The 7,014-nt window shown below is 35.3% G+C and overlaps 1 long non-coding RNA gene across 1 annotated transcript; it reads right to left on the bottom strand.

The window, feature by feature from the left end:
* Nucleotides 1–2,018: 2,018 nt before the first annotated feature.
* Nucleotides 2,019–6,449, bottom strand: LOC126175720 (uncharacterized). Its single transcript, XR_007535606.1, has 2 exons — nucleotides 6,218–6,449; nucleotides 2,019–2,303 (listed from the first exon to the last, which is right to left on the bottom strand). It is a non-coding gene; the product is annotated as an uncharacterized LOC126175720 (long non-coding RNA).
* Between the last annotated feature and the right edge of the window lie 565 nt (nucleotides 6,450–7,014).

Below are 7,014 nucleotides of genomic sequence, written 5' to 3'. Positions count from 1 at the left end.
TCACTGACGAGCATTTTGTATTTTCTCAGAATGTTTAATAGTCTCTCAAATGTCATACATTACATTAGAAAAAAACCTGATAGTTGTGATGCTACTCCATAATTTTGAAATTTAAATCTATAGTCTTTTTCATAAGGCCGTTTTATTGTTGTTTTGTGTGTGGATGGGAGAACACACCAATCTGAAAGGAGTTATTCCATTATTTCTGCTACATTTAATTGTCTCGTCAAATCCACAACATTTTTTCAGCTTATTTCAAGGTAACTTTCATGTTTCTATCCTACATTAGGTTTTGCACTGCATTCATATAGTTATTATTGTATATATAATAAATATACTGGATTGGGAGCTTCAATAATTTCTCTTTCAGCTTTTATGAAGAAATTATTGTTTGCCACTTTACACAAATTATTTATTATCTTCCAAGCCGATTTTGTTTTGATGCTGCCTCTTCTAATAACTCATCATTCATCTTTTTTCCATCATACAGAATTTTCTGGAACATCTAACATATAGCTGTATTATGCTTTGCATACCTCCCCAGATTTCTAAATATGCCTGCTCATGTTTGTACGCCTGGAGTTATCCACAAGTTTGATTTTCAGCTGCAAGTCACCAGTTTTTTGAAAGGGAAAGTGCCACATAATAGAAATGCTGATGAATCTACAGGCAAAATCAAGGAACCGCATTTTTAAAAAATGAGTACAGTAAACTAAAAAGTACATAGCAGAGTTGGTGGTCAATATTGTATATGGTTGTCAGCACATAGTGAAAATAACTCATCTACAATGAATCCCAGCATACTATCATAAACAAGCAATGTCTCACAGTATTGTTTCACTAATTTAAATTCCTTTCTGTAAGTAGACAACTGAATGTGAAAAGGAAGATTTCTGATGTTTATCTCAATGATTTAAAGAATGTGTTAATAGCTGAGAAGCATGGAGCTCAATTAATCTTTTTTGTTAATCCACGAGTGTTCACAGCACCAAGAGTAAATTTACACAGCATAACCACTAATAAAGTAATGAGGCATGAATTTACAATGCAATGGAGAAAGCAAAAACTGCTCAGCTTTTACACTGCTGCTGGGAGAACAGGACACAAGGTGTGGCCACTATCTTTGCTTCATATTGAGCATGTACCCATTTTCTGAGGAGATGCAAATAGTGTCTGTGATGAACTATCAACTGCGTAAACACTGATTTAAGCATAGATAGCCCAAATATACAAATTTTAAATTAAACAATGGCATATATAGTGTAGCTACTGTATTTTCAGCCAAGTCAAGCGCGCCAAGTTAAGGCTGCGGGGAACATAGTATTCGAGGCTTTTGGTATCACTGATGAGACAAATTAATTCACAAATTCAAAATACAGTCATCAGGAATACACCTACCAATGGTAAACGCCATACCTTAGTGGTTGGGAAATGTGGATCTAAGTGCTGTTTTGTGAAAATACTACTTTAAGTAAAACATAATTCTGCCAGCTCATTGTACAGTGCACTATAACAATCTGTACCTAATACCATGTTATATCTACGACACATAATCAAGTTAATATCAAAGAAATACTGCTGAAATACTACACAGTTTGATGAACACATACGTAGCAAGAAAATAAAAAATCTTGGGGAGTTTGTATTAGACTCTGAACATTATGTGGTACTGTTTTAACAAAAAAAATTAAACTTCCTCAGTGCACTAATAGAGAATGACCATAACATAAGCAGAATGGTGCAAGAAAACTTAATTTTGTAAATTGTGCAGAAGTTCTAGACTCTAGCATGTTACCCAGTGGTGTGTGTGTGTGTGTGTGTGTGTGTGTGTGTGTGTGTGTGTGTGCGTGTGTTTCATTCTTTTCCTAACCAATAGAAAATGATAATAAATGTAAAAACAATTCTATGTTACAAACCCACTCACTCTTCTTCTTCTTACAAAAGTTAACAACAGTCATCCTCGGGCAACATTACTATGTTAGTATCTAAACAGTCAGACAGAAAAATGAAACTGATCATAAAATTAATTCTTTATTACATATTTCAATTCAAACTGCCATCACAAAATTTTGTTTCCATTATGTTCAACAACTTTTTAAACAGAAGAAATGTAAATAAAATGTTAATTATTGGAGACAGTGTCAAATTATTCAAATTTAAGTTACAAACTGAAATCTTAAATGGGCAGTCATGTTTTAATCACTTCTTCCCTCCTTGGTAGCGAGAGTTGTTAGGATTCAGTTGGTTTGAATGATTGTTCAGATCGGCTCTGCCTCCTGCCCCATGGTATCCAGAATTATGACCTGCAAACACAGAATATCCATATTTATTTCCGAACATTAAATAAAACTGAGAGAGACATATCACAGCATGCCTCATAATAACATTGAAATAATAAATAAAATACTGGATTAACATGGTAGACCACTAACTCACAAGAGAAATGGTTGGCTAATGGTTAGGAACAATAAAAATAGATCCGACTGTTTCTAAGCAACAAACCTTAAGATTTTAGAAGGAAGAGGATTTTAATATGTAAGTATGCACACATACCTGGTGCACTGTTGTGTAGGGGAATGCTGGAGAGGGTTGGTAGCAGAAAAGGCAAGGGAACTAGTCAATCTGATGATCAACTGACTGCACAATAGAATGATGTGGGTCAGACTTATCTACCATGATACAGAATAAAGTACTCAGCATCACAAAGGAATTACACTCGTGCCCCTGCTCCTCATTTATTTTTATTCTCAACTTCATTTCCTGTGCCTGTTACACATCTTCCTCTACAATCTCAATCTCTCTCTCTCTCTCTCTCTCTCTCTCTCTCTATCAATCTGTCTGTCTTCGTGTCTACCATCTCCCCTCCCCTTTGTTGCATAGTTCCCTCCTTTGAAACCTGCTCTCTTCAGCATTTTGTGTGTGTGTGCGCGCGCGCGCGCACACACAAAGGGGGAGAAGGGGTGCTTGGAGCTCAACTGACACTTTTGAGCTTAAAATGCCAGTAAGTGAAATATAAAGGAAGTTGAAATAAACGTATTGCACCAAAACATTAGGGGGAAAAAACCATTGAACCTCTTACTTCTTTAGATGTATTGCAGCCTGCAAATTGTGTAATGTGCTTCTGAACATCATTTGACAGCAAGTACAGGAATACTGACTATAGATGGACACAACATAGCCTCCAGCTACTGCAGATCAAGTATGGAGAATGGAGAATTTGATACATTAAGAAGCGATATAAATTAAAATCTCTGATATCCATTTATTTTCCAGTGATCAGCATTTTGAAGCTTGTGCTGCAGTCTTAGATTTATATACGATTCAATTTGTTTATACTGAATATTTTTTTGCAAAATTACTTGATGTATCTTTAAACTACTTGACTTCCAAGTGGAATATGTAATATTAAGTGGGGATTTATATTTGAAATTTTCGGAGCATACCTACTCTAAATATAAGAGTGCCTTACCATTCCCCTCATGTTTAATTTTCATGAAGAGTCATGGGAACCAGAAACACTGCTATTGGTAACATTTGTATACATACACTGAGACTGAGAAATCATCGAATAATTCCACAGGAAATGGACTCTCAGACTGCAAGGGTCAAAACCCGATGTTTAATATTACGAGTGCATGATGTGATTAAAAGTAAGTGGAAAACTGCTAGGGTAATAAATGAAAAAGAAATTGCAAAAGTCATGAAGAATTTGTGAAATGCAGACTGAAAAGATGTGCACTTCCCTGGTTTTAATGAAAAATACATGTTTTCCTAAGAAATTAACTGGTGGAGGCAGATTAAATACACATACCCTTGGATTAAAAATAATCTCTGAGATTAGAGTATTATCCAAACCTACGAGAAGACTACTTCGCATTGAGGGACATGAATGGCAATTGGATTATATCACATTAAAAACTGTTACTGTAAAATTTTAGGCACCCATTGGAGCTTCAAAATGTGTTTCCCAAGAAAAAAATAAGCTCCTGTAGTAACATGACAACACATCTAAAACACAGAAAAAAGTGGGACAGGAAAAACAAATCAAGAAAATGCAGAAGTTTCTTTAAGGCTAAGTAATGAACCCACTGAAAATAGTCCTAAAACTGCAGAAGTGTTTAGTATTATTTTTCTGACAGTTATCACAGAATTTAGGTTCAAACACTTTCAGTAACAGATAGCCTACAATTTCTAAGAAAAGCCTTTCCTAACAAGTTAGACAAAATTCAACTTCAATGTCTCCAAAAGAATCAAGTGTCTTAAAAATAAACAATTTATGATTAAATCATAGTAAATTAATAAATGTTGCTCAGCTAAATTTGGTAAGTATTTAGTTACATGTATGATTAATCTTTTCATAAGAGTGCTTCTCCACAGATATTTAAACACACTGTTGTCAAGCCATTTCACATCAAAGGAGACAAATTAGAAAAGAATTACAGACATTCCTGTTACATACCTAACAGAGAAAAAACGTACTCTGTGGCAAACAGTCTGGATTTAAAAAAGGACTGAAAATTGAACAGACTCTATTTACCTTGACAGATGATACACTAGATTAGAATCAAATTAGAAATTACTAACCAGCACTGGGAGTATATGGCGATTAGACTTTTGTCTGTGTGAACACTGAACTGCAATCAAGTTCATAAGAATTTTTTTCCAGATGATACAAATATAGGTAAAAAGTCACCTTACTGGAGAGCCACCTAATGGAACACTCAAAAATATCAACAGATGGCTGAAAGCAAATGGACTACCATTGCATTCTGAAGACACTCAGTACATATAGGTCAGTATGGGTACTTCCCACAGAATTCCACAAGCTATGAAAATATGTTTCTCAAACAAAGAAATACAAGACGTAGAAAGTGTCAAGTTTTTGGAGCTACAAACAGATCACAACCTCAACTGGAAAACCGAATGGCTACAATTAATAAAGAACCTCCCCTTCAGCATGTTTGCAGTAGACGATTACTGCTATACGCAATTCAAAAATAAAGAAACTACTTCATTCTGCATATAACTGTTTCACACTGAGTTATGGAATCATTTTCTCATATTTTCAGTATATGAGTGGTGTTGTAAGAACTACAACTTGTATTAATTCAAGAACCTCTGCAGAGCCCTCTTCAAAAAACTGGGTATTTTGACAGCTGCAGTATATCTAGTAATTTGCTTCGTAATTACCAACATTTCTTTTTCACAAGGAACTTGTGCTGCATGGATATAACATTAGGACCAAAACAACTTGTACAAAGACAACATCTGGGTACAAATGTTTTCATCACACTGTTGGGTGAATTAAACATCATGTAGATAAAGAAGTGGAGTTTCAAACTGAATTAAAGAACCTCTTATTGGACAACTATTCTGTGGAAGAATGTCTCCACAGAAACTCACAAATTTAACATTTTACATTAATGCATTAACTAAAATTACATTACAGTAATGGAATGTATTACACCATTTTGCACTTAAACCAGTTTATACCTTGTCTTACCACGTTTCAGAAGGCACTCACTTTGGGATCCATGGAATACAACTAACGTAATGCAATGGAAAAGGAAACTGTATAGGGCCACTTCAACTGTAGGGTCAGGAGTAACATCTATCACACAAGCAAGTGCCACATCTACTATTCATTATATACATAGATTAAGAAATAGCTTAAATTATAACAGAAAACACTTTGTGCTACGAACATAATTATCTATTTGTACCGATACGACAGAATGCATATTTACAATAAGCTTTATGGTCTCTCATTGGCAACACAGGTAATCAAAGTCATACCAAATTGGAATAGATACCTATAAAGCATCTTCCATTTAGAAAGTTCAATCAAGTACAACGGCGCCAAAAGTACATATTATTCTTCATGTCCCATAATAACTTATTCCAACGCAAACAGTAAACAGCCTACATGGGAACCTATCTTACTCCATTCACATCATCACTACTGTGAGCAGCCTCATCAGAAACTATAATGTGTGCGATACATAAATAGTATGGCTGTAACGAGCAAAGACAGAATCAGGTATAGCCTACTGTAAATCAAACAGTAAATGGAAGCAACTCCATTCACTCAAACTCTACAAGAGAGCACAGCCCATTTCACACAGTTCAGTTTACACCGGACTAAAATGGAGTGCCGGTATATTTAGAAACGGTTTCGCCATTCAAAACGCTTACGATTAACATTAAAACAAATTACCTGGACCAGATGGCGCATGGTTGGGGTTGCACTGGTTAGTGCGATTAGCTTGCCCAGCTTTGTCCATAATGACAACAACAGTAATATCCGTACGACTACAGTTCCCCAAAACTGAGTTCTACGCGGCTCACATAGCTAGACATATTTATAGGAGACAGCCCTCCCCTCTTCAGTTCCTTTCGCTCCCTGTCTCACGTGTCAAGAAATCTGTGATTCACCGCGGGCCTGCCAACCTGCTGATACTCGCCATTTTATTTTGTTACATAGGGACCGTATCGGTAGTGTAACCATCGAAAGTACGCGAAAAAAATGAAGAAGTGAAATGAAAGAAGAAAAGAAGATTATAATTATTGCATAGGTACCATGTTTAGATTCCACTGCTCCAAGTTAGTAAGTTTGCAACACTGTACAAGTCACGCGGTCAATTACAGGCAGTCTAAAGATAAACGTCGCAAAGGAACCAAGATATATAATATGATACCTAATATTTATTTTCATGTGACATATCGTTTACTGATATAATGTAGATGTAGCCAAACAGCAAGGAAATTAACTAATTTTCTAACTCTTTCGATGATACATAAAGATGATAATTTATAACTTTGCAAGATATTAACATATTTAAACAAATGAAAGATCATGCTGAAAATTAAAGATATAAATATTTTACAAAGAACTATTTACGAAATTCAGACGAAATTCTGTTTCTCTCATTGAAGCAGAAGCCTTACTGACAGTTAGTAGACAAGTCAAAACTGGCTACCTCATAGCGAATGGTATGTGCACGTTCTCATTTG

The sequence above is a fragment of the Schistocerca cancellata genome, chromosome 3, assembly GCF_023864275.1.
Source record: "Schistocerca cancellata isolate TAMUIC-IGC-003103 chromosome 3, iqSchCanc2.1, whole genome shotgun sequence".
In the NCBI taxonomy this organism is placed as follows: domain Eukaryota; kingdom Metazoa; phylum Arthropoda; class Insecta; order Orthoptera; family Acrididae; genus Schistocerca; species Schistocerca cancellata.
Note: the sequence above shows the minus strand (reverse complement) of the source record. Positions and strands in the feature narration are given on the sequence as shown.